This window comes from Notolepis coatsorum, assembly GCF_963971535.1.
Source record: "Notolepis coatsorum genome assembly, chromosome: 5".
Classification (NCBI taxonomy): domain Eukaryota; kingdom Metazoa; phylum Chordata; class Actinopteri; order Aulopiformes; family Paralepididae; genus Notolepis; species Notolepis coatsorum.
In genome coordinates, this window is record NC_140169.1 from 5,804,176 (window position 1) to 5,814,282 (window position 10,107).

The 10,107-nt window shown below is 44.0% G+C and overlaps 1 protein-coding gene across 1 annotated transcript in view; it reads right to left on the reverse strand.

Annotated features, from left to right (window-relative positions):
* dpp10 (dipeptidyl peptidase like 10) overlaps window positions 1-10,107 on the reverse strand; it is a gene marked incomplete at its 3' end in the record, with an annotated part of 1,190,700 nt that overhangs the window by 505,257 nt on the left and 675,336 nt on the right. The gene's annotated exons all lie outside the window — the stretch shown is intronic.

Here is a 10,107-nt window from a genome sequence, read left to right on the forward strand (position 1 = left end):
GGAAAGTGCAAAAGCACAGGTTAGTAAAGTTAGTCACAAAGACAACATGTGAGAACGAGACACAGACACAGGAGCCAGAGCTGGACTCCAGAGTAGGGTGTGAGGAAAGAGAGACACCACAGCCTAGTGTACTGAGCACAGACATGCAGACATACAGTCAACAACCCCCAGAGGATGATGACGGGAAGCACCCTAGGGTGACAGTGGGAGGCAAATGGGTGTACTCAATCAAGGAGGGTATTGAAGGCCACAACAAGTACAAGGCCAGGTTTGTAGCTAAAGGCTACAGTCAGAGGGAAGGAATAGACTACAGTGAGACATTCTCCCCTACATCCAATCTGACCAGTGTACGGGTAGTGATGCAGAAGGCAGCTGAAGACAGCTTGATTTTACACCAGATGGATGTGAAGACAGCCTACCTGCATGCACCCATTGATAGATAAATATATATGGAACAACCTGAAGGTTACGAGAAGAAAGGAGAGAAGCTAGTGTGTAAGCTAGAAAAATCCATTTATGGCCTGAAACAGTCTGGGTGAAATTGGAATGAGATGCTTCATACATGTCTAATTGAAGATCACTTCATACAGAACCCAGTAGACCCCTGTGTTTACACAAAGGAGTCAAAAGAGTCAGGAAAAGTAATAATTGTGATTTGGGTGGATGATTTAATCATTGCAGCAGACAACACTAGAAACCTAGAGCATGTGAAAAGTATGCTCTCCACCAGATTCAAAATGAAATACCTAGGTAGGTTAAAACATTTTCTAGGCATGGACTTCGAACAGTCTGCCAGTTGTGTAAAAATATCCCAGAAGAGATATGTGGAAAAGATCCTGAATCGTTTTGACATGCAATAATGTAGAACTAGGGAAACACCATGTGATCAAAAGCTAGACTACCAAGAGGATGCTCAGAAATTGACAGATGTAAAAATTTACAGAGAAGCTGTAGGTAGCCTCATTTATTTGACAACATGTACTCACCCTGACCTATGTTTTGTAGTGAATAAATTATCACAGCATTTAGCTGATCCCACAGAAGAGCACTGGATTACAGCAAAACATGTTTTTCGTTATCTCAAAGGCACAGCAGATGAACAGCTTTGTTTCAGAAAGAGCAGCGAGGGCTTAGGGCTTCAAGCCTATAGTGATGCAGATTGGGCGGCAGACGCCACAGACAGGAGGAGTACCACAGGGTATTGTGTGAGTATGGGTACAGACAGCTCACTGGTTTCATGGAAAACAAAGAAACAGCCCACAGTGGCACTATCAACTTGTGAAGCCGAATACATGGCTCTAGCTTTGACAATACAGGAATGTATTTATCTAGAACAACTGCTCGAAGGAATGGATACCTATGTATATAAGAAAACTGTTGTTTATGAAGACAGCCAGGGAACCATTGCACTTGCTAGAAGCCCTGTGTGCTGACAGAGGTGTAAACATGTGGATATAAAATATCACTTCATTAGATCAGTCATCAGAGAAGAAAGGATGACACTTGTTTACTGTCCTACAGACGACATGGTTGCAGATGCTATGACCAAGCCTGTCTCCAAACTGAAATTGAAAAGATTTGCAGTGGTCATGTTTGGTGTGTAAAATATTGCCTGTTATGTAATATTGACTGCCATGTTCTTTTGATGTTTTGAACTGTATTTTTTCTTGGAAAAGTTGTACAGTACACATGTCATTCATAAGTGGGATTGTTAAGTGTAAGTGTTAATATGATTGTATGTAACTGCACTTTAACTGTTCCACAGTAAGAGGGCGCTATAGGCTTAAGGAGACGCAGCTATTGTAGCTGACGTCAGGTAGCAGGTATAAGAGGGAATGTTCCCTCCCCCTCTGTCTCTTTCACTCTAACTCTCAAGGAGAGTAGGTCTCGTGGTGCAAATGTACATTTTTTTTACAGTTTTCTGCAGAGATATAGGCATAAATGCATATATTAGATTATCAAATGCCGTTTGATACCGATCAACGCTATATAAAAAATTTCAACTGTACATGGTCCTAAACGTTATGACTGATCATGCGCGGGTGAACGGGGGTGGGGGGGGGTCGTTTATAATTCCGTGATCGTCGTTAAATGCTTCATGTAGTATGGGTGATATATAGATCAGAGCAGTTTGTATGGATAATAATAAACACAAACGCAGAAACTCACGGCAACGTCCTCTTAACGTTGGGCGATGATACTGGAGCAAACAGATCCCAGTTATGTGATGGGGATCGAGGCGATCCATTTCCGGTTTGTATAATAATAATAACAGCCCAAATCATGTGGATTATTGAGTTATGGCAGCGATCCATATCCACGGTGTGTGGCTAGAGTCCTGGGATGATAAACAAGTGGCCGGACGGATTTAGGGGACGGACCGAGCTCCAACGTGCATATCCGGTTTGGCAACTCGCCAATCAGCCACCAGGTGGCAGTATTGAAGCGTTGCAGAGTTGTGCCGGCTCAGACAGCATCAGACAATGATCCGTGAGTGAAATATAAATACAATGGCGAAAATATGAAATATTATCAGAATAACGTCGTACGCCGTGATCTGGCAGAATTCGCATGAACTCGAAACCCGTTCTATGACATTATTGGCGGATAAAGTGTTAAGGCTAAAGAGGACCTCGTTGTCATGACCAGTTATTGTTTGCTCCCCAGGTGAATCTGGAAGTGCAGAAAATGCTGCTCTAGAGTACTTGATTAGAAATACAAAACAATGCATTTAAAAAAGAAAATACTTACAGCTGTGTTCCATAGACTCGCAGGATTTGTGTAAAATTTCCCAAATAGTGAAAGAAATAGTAAGATAGTTCCCCTTTAAAGCTTGGACAGAACTAGGGAGAATATTGTAGGACGACCAAACCAGGACAGATGGTATGGGCCAGGACTGGGTGAAACTCTGATGTGATATGATATGATATGATATGATCTGATATGATATTTTAATTTATAATGCGCCCCCAAGCCAATTTTTACACCGGTCCAGGGCGCAGCCCGGGGAAAAAAGAATAGGAATAAATGGACAGGACAATGGAAACAGGGAACCAGGCAGATGGACAGACAGAGAACATAAGAACATCTCAGACACACAACACAACAGCAAAGCAACTCAGTGATCATCCAGAGCGAAAAGGTGGGTTTTAAGCAAGGCCTTGACTGTCTGTATGGTGTTGGCAGACTTGATGTTGAGAGGGAGCTTATTCCACAGTGTCGGCGCCATCACTGCAAAGGCCCGGAAACCCTTTGTCACCAGTTTGGCCCGCGGGACCCTCAGACACAGTTGGTCATTTGATCTGAGGGACCTGGAGCTGACGGGTTGGACCAAGAGTTCCTCTTGTGTTGCTTGTTCTGTGTTTATCACGTAGCTCAGGCTGCTTAATAGTGAATGGGGTATCAATTAATTCAGTCTCTCCAATACAATAATTCTCTTGTCATCATATTTAGCACCACTTGTTAATAACCATGTTGGTCGGTCTTATATGAAAAAGTTCATAGCATTATTATTGTAAAATTGTCGTAAAATATGACATGATTCAAATAGAATATGATCATAGAAAGAAGTAGTAGGTTTGTAATCCATTTTATTATATAACACATCACACACCCCTTACCCTAAACCGGGTTTGTATCCTATTCCCTGCCATACACCCCTTAATCTAAACCAAGTTTACAAACACACACACACACACACACACTCACACACATATACAGTATATATACATATGACCAGGGCTTGACATTAACTCTTTGGCTCACCAGCCACTGTGGTTAGTGGCTTTCCAAAGTCACTAGCCACTCAGCATTTTCACCAGCCAAAAATCACATGCAGAAAGAGACTCTCATTACGTGAGGGAGAGAGAGAGAGAGATAGAGAGAGAGAGAGAGAGAGAGATAGATAGATAGATAGATAGATAGATAGATAGATAGATAGATAGATAGATAGATAGATAGATAGATAGATAGATAGATAGATAGATAGATAGATAGATAGATAGATAGATAGATAGATAGATAGATAGAAGAGAGAGAGAGAGAGAGAGAGAGATAGAGAGAGAGAGAGAGAGAGAGAGAGAGAGAGAGAGAGAGAGAGATAGAGAGAGAGAGAGAGAGATGTTTGGTAAGGGGAGTGGGTTTCTTCATTGAGCGCTTATCCGTATCAATAGGGCAAGTATCTTGTGTTTTATTATAAGTCAGATCTAGCCTAGCTAGTGACTGCTGTGAATAGAGCGTCTGACAACTAGGGAAAGTCCATGTGACGGCTTGGAAAGACAGCTGACAGGAGGGAATAGACCCCATCGGAGCTGGTATGGGTTAGCACTAGGGATGCACCGATCCGATATTGGTATCAGTATCGGCCGCCGATATCAGTAAAATAGCTGGATCGGGTATCGGCAAAAAGAAAAAGAAAAATTATCGGAATTTGTTTTAAATTTTTATTTTTTTATAATAAATAAAATAAGAAATAACCATTCAGTACATTTATATCTATGTGTTAATTTGTTACATTTAGTTTCACTAAGTTAGGAAAGTAATGTTTTAAGTCAAGCCTGATGTTGCCTTGTTGCACAAAAGAATGATCCCAGTCTCTTCCACACAGTGACAGCGAGGCATACAGTTTATTAATTGAATGAATGAAGTTTATTTTCTGTCTTTGTTTACAACAAATCAAAAACACTGCAGGGGCGGAAGATGACTCACAGGGAGATCACACGGGAAGGCAGGGGTGGAGCCGTAGAGGGAGAGAAGCTCCAGATCTGTCCTTTTGGCAGAAAGTAAAGTAACAGCCATCAACCATTATCTGAAATGATAAAAAAAAAAAAAAAAACCCCGACTAACCTTACTGTCATGCACTTGTCCTAATAAACTAACCTACACTGTAACACGCAACACTTTGACGAACATTGTTACTCAGCTGATAGAGTTATACCCTTCTTGCTGTCTTGTCGCACAGAACTTGTAAGTCGCTTTGGATAAAAGCGTCAGCTAAATGACTAAATGTAAATGTAAATGTAACAGTGAAAGGCCTCAGAATACACCAGGGAAGGAGGAAGTGCTCGGTAGAGGGAGTGCAGGTCGGCCGCATTGGTCAGTACTTCTTGAGAAGTCAGTCGAGTCAGTCGCTTGAAGTCTGTGGGCAAAAGAGCTCGAGTTAAATGGCCTAGGGCAAATGAAAGGAAAGAATGGGAGACGGTTAATAGGGATTTGAAAAATGGTTTTAGATGGGCGTAAAGGAACAGTGGTAAATACATTTGAGAATATGGGAGACATCATTTATGAATATGGTGCTGAACGATTTGGAATCATTGAGAGAAAGAGGGTGGAGTGATTGCAGTCAGCTAGGGGCAGATGTCAGAAACATTGTTTAGAAGTTAGTGAAAGAGAGGAGACGGCTAAGAAAGCAGCGGAGAAAGTGGAGAGGGAATTAAGGTTTTGCAGGAAGAGCTAAGAAAGCACTTAGCAGTACTCAGCAGGGCAGAACAACTTAGGAGGAAGAGACAGAAGAAGGAGCGAGTCAGGACAACATAGGGATCCATATAAGTTTGTTAAAGGAATGTTCAGCCAAGGAAAAGCAGGGCAAATCAAAGCTTCAAAGCATGAGGTAGAGGAAACCCTGGTCCACTCATCCGTCACATCCCGGATCAATTACTGCAACGTTCTCCTCACCGGTATTCCCACCAAACTCCTCAACAGACTCCAAATTATCCAAAACTCTGCTGCCAGGATCATCATCACCCGCACCAACTCATCCGACCACATCACCCCCGTCCTCATTCAATTACCCTGGCTCCCTGTCCACTACCGGATCGACTTCAAAAACCTCCTACTCACCTTCAAAGCCCTCCGCAATCTAGCCCCCAGCTACATCACTGACCTCCTCCAGGATTACACCGCCTCCCGCACCCTCCGCTCATCCTCTACTGGACTCCTCTCCATCCTCAGCTCACGCCTCAGAGCCAGGGGTGGAGCTTCCTATAGGCGACATCGGTGGTTGCCTCTGGGTGGCGCCAAAAACTGGATTTTTTATTTTTTTTTTGCTGACCACAGTTTTCAGCTGCTCGCCTCCCAGACTCTGGAACTCCCTGCCCCCACATGTCCGACAGTCTGACTCCCTATCATCATTTAAATCACAACTGAAAACCCATCTGTTTAAACTCGCATATTCACTATAACCTGTGTCACTGTTTTATACTTCCTGTTGTTTGTTTTGTTTTTAACCACTTAACTGGCACCGGCCCGGCCCCGGGCCCTCTTGAGGACGTTTTGCCCACCGGCACGACACGCCACTTTGTCGCCCTCTAGCGGCTCGGTTGTGCATTTTTTAAAATACAATATATATATTTAATATACAGTATATATTCTATTTGTTTCCTGTCGATTGCCATTTCAGGCGACAAAATCCGTTCAGCGGTTCTCATGACCTATTTGTTACATGCCGATATGTGGGGCGTGTGCCAAAGTACATGGCACAGTTAAACATTTTTAGAATACCACTCCCGACTCCCGGGGCTCTAGCTCCGTCAGTCATTTGGCGATCTCGAAAGTTATTGGATAGGGTTGTGGCCAATGAGAGTGGCTTTCCAATGATACCACAAGTGGGGATCTGCGAATGGGGATCTAGGTGAAACGTCATGAGCGAAAACAGGAAGAGAAAAAAATGCTGAATGCATTGAAGTCAATCAGAAAACTGAAACCTGCAGAGCTTTTTTTCTTTTTTACAGTTTACCAAAATCACTCATAATACCTCATTATGTAGACTGCCTCTGGTTATAGTACACTCTAGACTGGTCTTCAGTCTAGTCTCCAGACTGGTATGGCTATAGTACACTATAGTATCGCACAACAGATCGCTGACGCTGTCACGTCCCTGACGAAGATGGGCAGGAGCACTTGGATTGCTCCCCGGGGTGCGGTCCCTCGCCAACACCCCTATCTGCTCCCGGCTGCCCATGGGGGGAAGGGCGACGGGATGGGTCAAGCGCAGAGCTCAATTGCATCGGCGACCCTAAAAACACAGTGCATGTGTGTGTGTGTTCCTGTGTGTGTGTGCCACCCATCACTGGATGTCCTTGCATGCCGAATAAAGACTTCTGAGTTGAGTCCTGCATTATTATGCCATTCAAAAGATCTGCGGTCACAAGTGCAGTGGAAAAAAAGAAAAGCGGAGTTCACTCAATGTGACTGTGCTGCAAATGGGCCACGGCTGGTTGCTGCTGAACCCTGCCAGCTCTACAGCCTCATCCAATACATCACTGTCCTCTCTCCATTGGCTCTCCCCCTCCTCCACCGTCAGGTGAGAGCCAATCAATAGCCAACCTCATTAGGATGCCTGCAAATGGCCTTCAGCGATTGCTCAGCTGTCATTATCGTCGCCTGAGCCACCGAGTCTCCTTACAAACAGGGCTTGACATTAACCTCATGCCAAAGGTGGCGATGTGGCGTGTAACTCCATCACTCTTGCTAGCCATGTTGGCGGGTGACCTTTTGGCGGCCAAAGAAAATGCTTTTTTGACCTTTCAGTGCCACCTATGGTAGTAGGTAAGTTGTTGGTGAACATCACTACAAGTCTGGCCATGTTGAGAGCTGAAGCTATGCGAAAGGAGAGTTAGTTGTTTCCTTAAGAAACTGCTTAAAGGCCAACTTGCAGGTTGTATTTTTGTTCAATAATTAATGTGGACTAGGCCAACGGTGACTTTCATGAAGAAGGAAAAAAAATTATTGAAATTGACCCAGTTTTAGCGTTTTATCAAACATTTTGTCTGCCCAACACAATCACCACGCACGTGGATATTTTAATCAATGGTTCATAACGTGCATGTGTAGGCCTGCCGCGATAAGCAATAAATCGATTAATTGCCGCGATAATTAAAATTAATGCAATGATTTTGACGGGCGCGATTAATTGCTATTTGCGCGTTTGTTTTAATGAGGCGGAACCAGTGCCCCTTGTCAGTCACTGTCCGTGTTGGGAGGCGGGCCGCTGGCTTTACTACAGAGCAGAGCGCACAGCACAGGAGCTCCGTGGGGCAACACCACATAGCTTAACTACATTTCTCAATAGTGTTGCTCCTTTTAACCAAGTAGCGTTATTTGTAGTGTAACGTTAGCGTTTTAACGTTAGTAGCTAACGTTAAAACTAACTTAAAGTTAGTTGTTCACCAACAATCTCAACAGTTGTTTTATCATTAGCTCATGTCGATCTACTAGTAGCATCAGCAAGCTAACGTTAGCTGGCCCCAGTCCACTAGCAGCATGTCGATCTACCAGCAGCATCAGCAAGCTAACGTTAGCTGGCCCCAGCCCATTAGCAGCATGTCGAAGTAGTAGTAGCATCAGCAAGCTAACGTTAGCTGGCCCCAGTCCACCAGCAGCATGTCGATCTACTAGTAGCATCAGCAAGCTAACGTTAGCTGGCCCCAGTCCACTAGCAGCATGTCGATCTACCAGCAGCATCAGCAAGCTAACGTTAGCTGGCCCCAGCCCATTAGCAGCATGTCGAAGTAGTAGTAGCATCAGCAAGCTAACGTTAGCTGGCCCCAGTCCACCAGCAGCATGTCGATCTACTAGTAGCATCAGCAAGCTAACGTTAGCTGGCCCCAGTCCACCAGCAGCATGTCGATCTACCAGCAGCATCAGCAAGCTAGGATAATAACAACAATACTTCCGCTCCGGTCGGTGGGCTTCAAAATAAAAGTCTAAAACCGGAAAAGACGGAGCGGTGGGCTTCAAAATAAAAGTTTTGGGAAATAAATTTCTAAAAAAAAATTCTCGAACCGGTCGCAATAATATCGCTTATCGCGATATTTTAGGGGGCAATTAATCGCCCAGCAAAATTTGTTATCGTGGCAGGCCTATGCATGTGTAATTGAAATGCTGCCATCACGTGAGGTGCAGGGCACCAGGGGGCTCTGAGAGTCACACACAGCTAGTGGCAGGCAGAGAGCCTTGCTACTACTAGCCGAGGAGTAATGAATGAAAATGTATCTGTTTCACCTAACAACACTATTGCTCCGTGATCATAGCCATCCATATCTAAAGCTAACCACTATTTGTAAAAGCCACAACCACGTTACCATATTTGTAATAATGAAAATCATTGTGTCGTTGTACATAGTGTATACACCGTTAGAAGGTAGCTAAGTTAGCTAACGTAGCTTAGCTTAGCAGCCAGCATTCTCGAAACTCCTAACATCACCGATTTAAAATGGTTCTCTCCTCTTTGTATACCATTGTCCTCACAAGTATTATGCCAGGGAACTTATGGACACGACAATAGTAGTAGTTATAAGGTGTTTGAGCTGGTAGCGTTAGTTAGCTCATAGCTATCGTCACTGATGCACCGAGTGGAGCTAAAGGGGCTACTATCAAATCAACATGCCGGGGCGCATAGCTTGCTAGCCAGCATTCTCGAAACTCCTAACATCACCCGATTTAAAATGGTGTGTGCAGCAGTGCTTTGCCCCACAGGTCTGAGAAGAGGACCTACACATTTTACTCGTTCCCAAAACTCTTGTACATGCACGACAGTAGACAATGCTAACGTTAGCGGGGTAACGTTAGCCAGAGCTATATAGCCAGCTTGGTACTATGACCCGGGGATAAGGCGACAGCCCACAGACCAGTAGCGCTGCTGTACTGAACAAGAGGCTGCCTAGTGGTAAATGTAGTTCTTTTTTTACGACATTAAAAACATTATAACTACCTTGTTTCAACCAGTTGTAGCTGGTCCATCAAAGTATCCGACGATTAAACCCATTTGCGTCTTGTAAGGCGTCCATTTGGATCAAGGAAATAGCTTTCTGCACTCGTCAAAACTCCTTGTAGTGGATCAGAAGTAGGGGAAAGATACCCAACGTGACGACATGGCCCTGATAGCTCTGATAAGCTTTTTAATTTGCTCGTGCATGTTATTCGTGCGTGGACCTTTTTAACCATTTCTGAGTGGCATTTCCGGCGTCAAATGGAAAAAAATTATTAATGAAATTATATACCAATGATGTAAACTACCCATAATTGATCAGTAGGGTTTAACCTGCAAGTTGGGCTTTAAGGACTCCCGATGAGCAGGTTTTTATCGCTTTATTGCTACTGGGCAGTCCA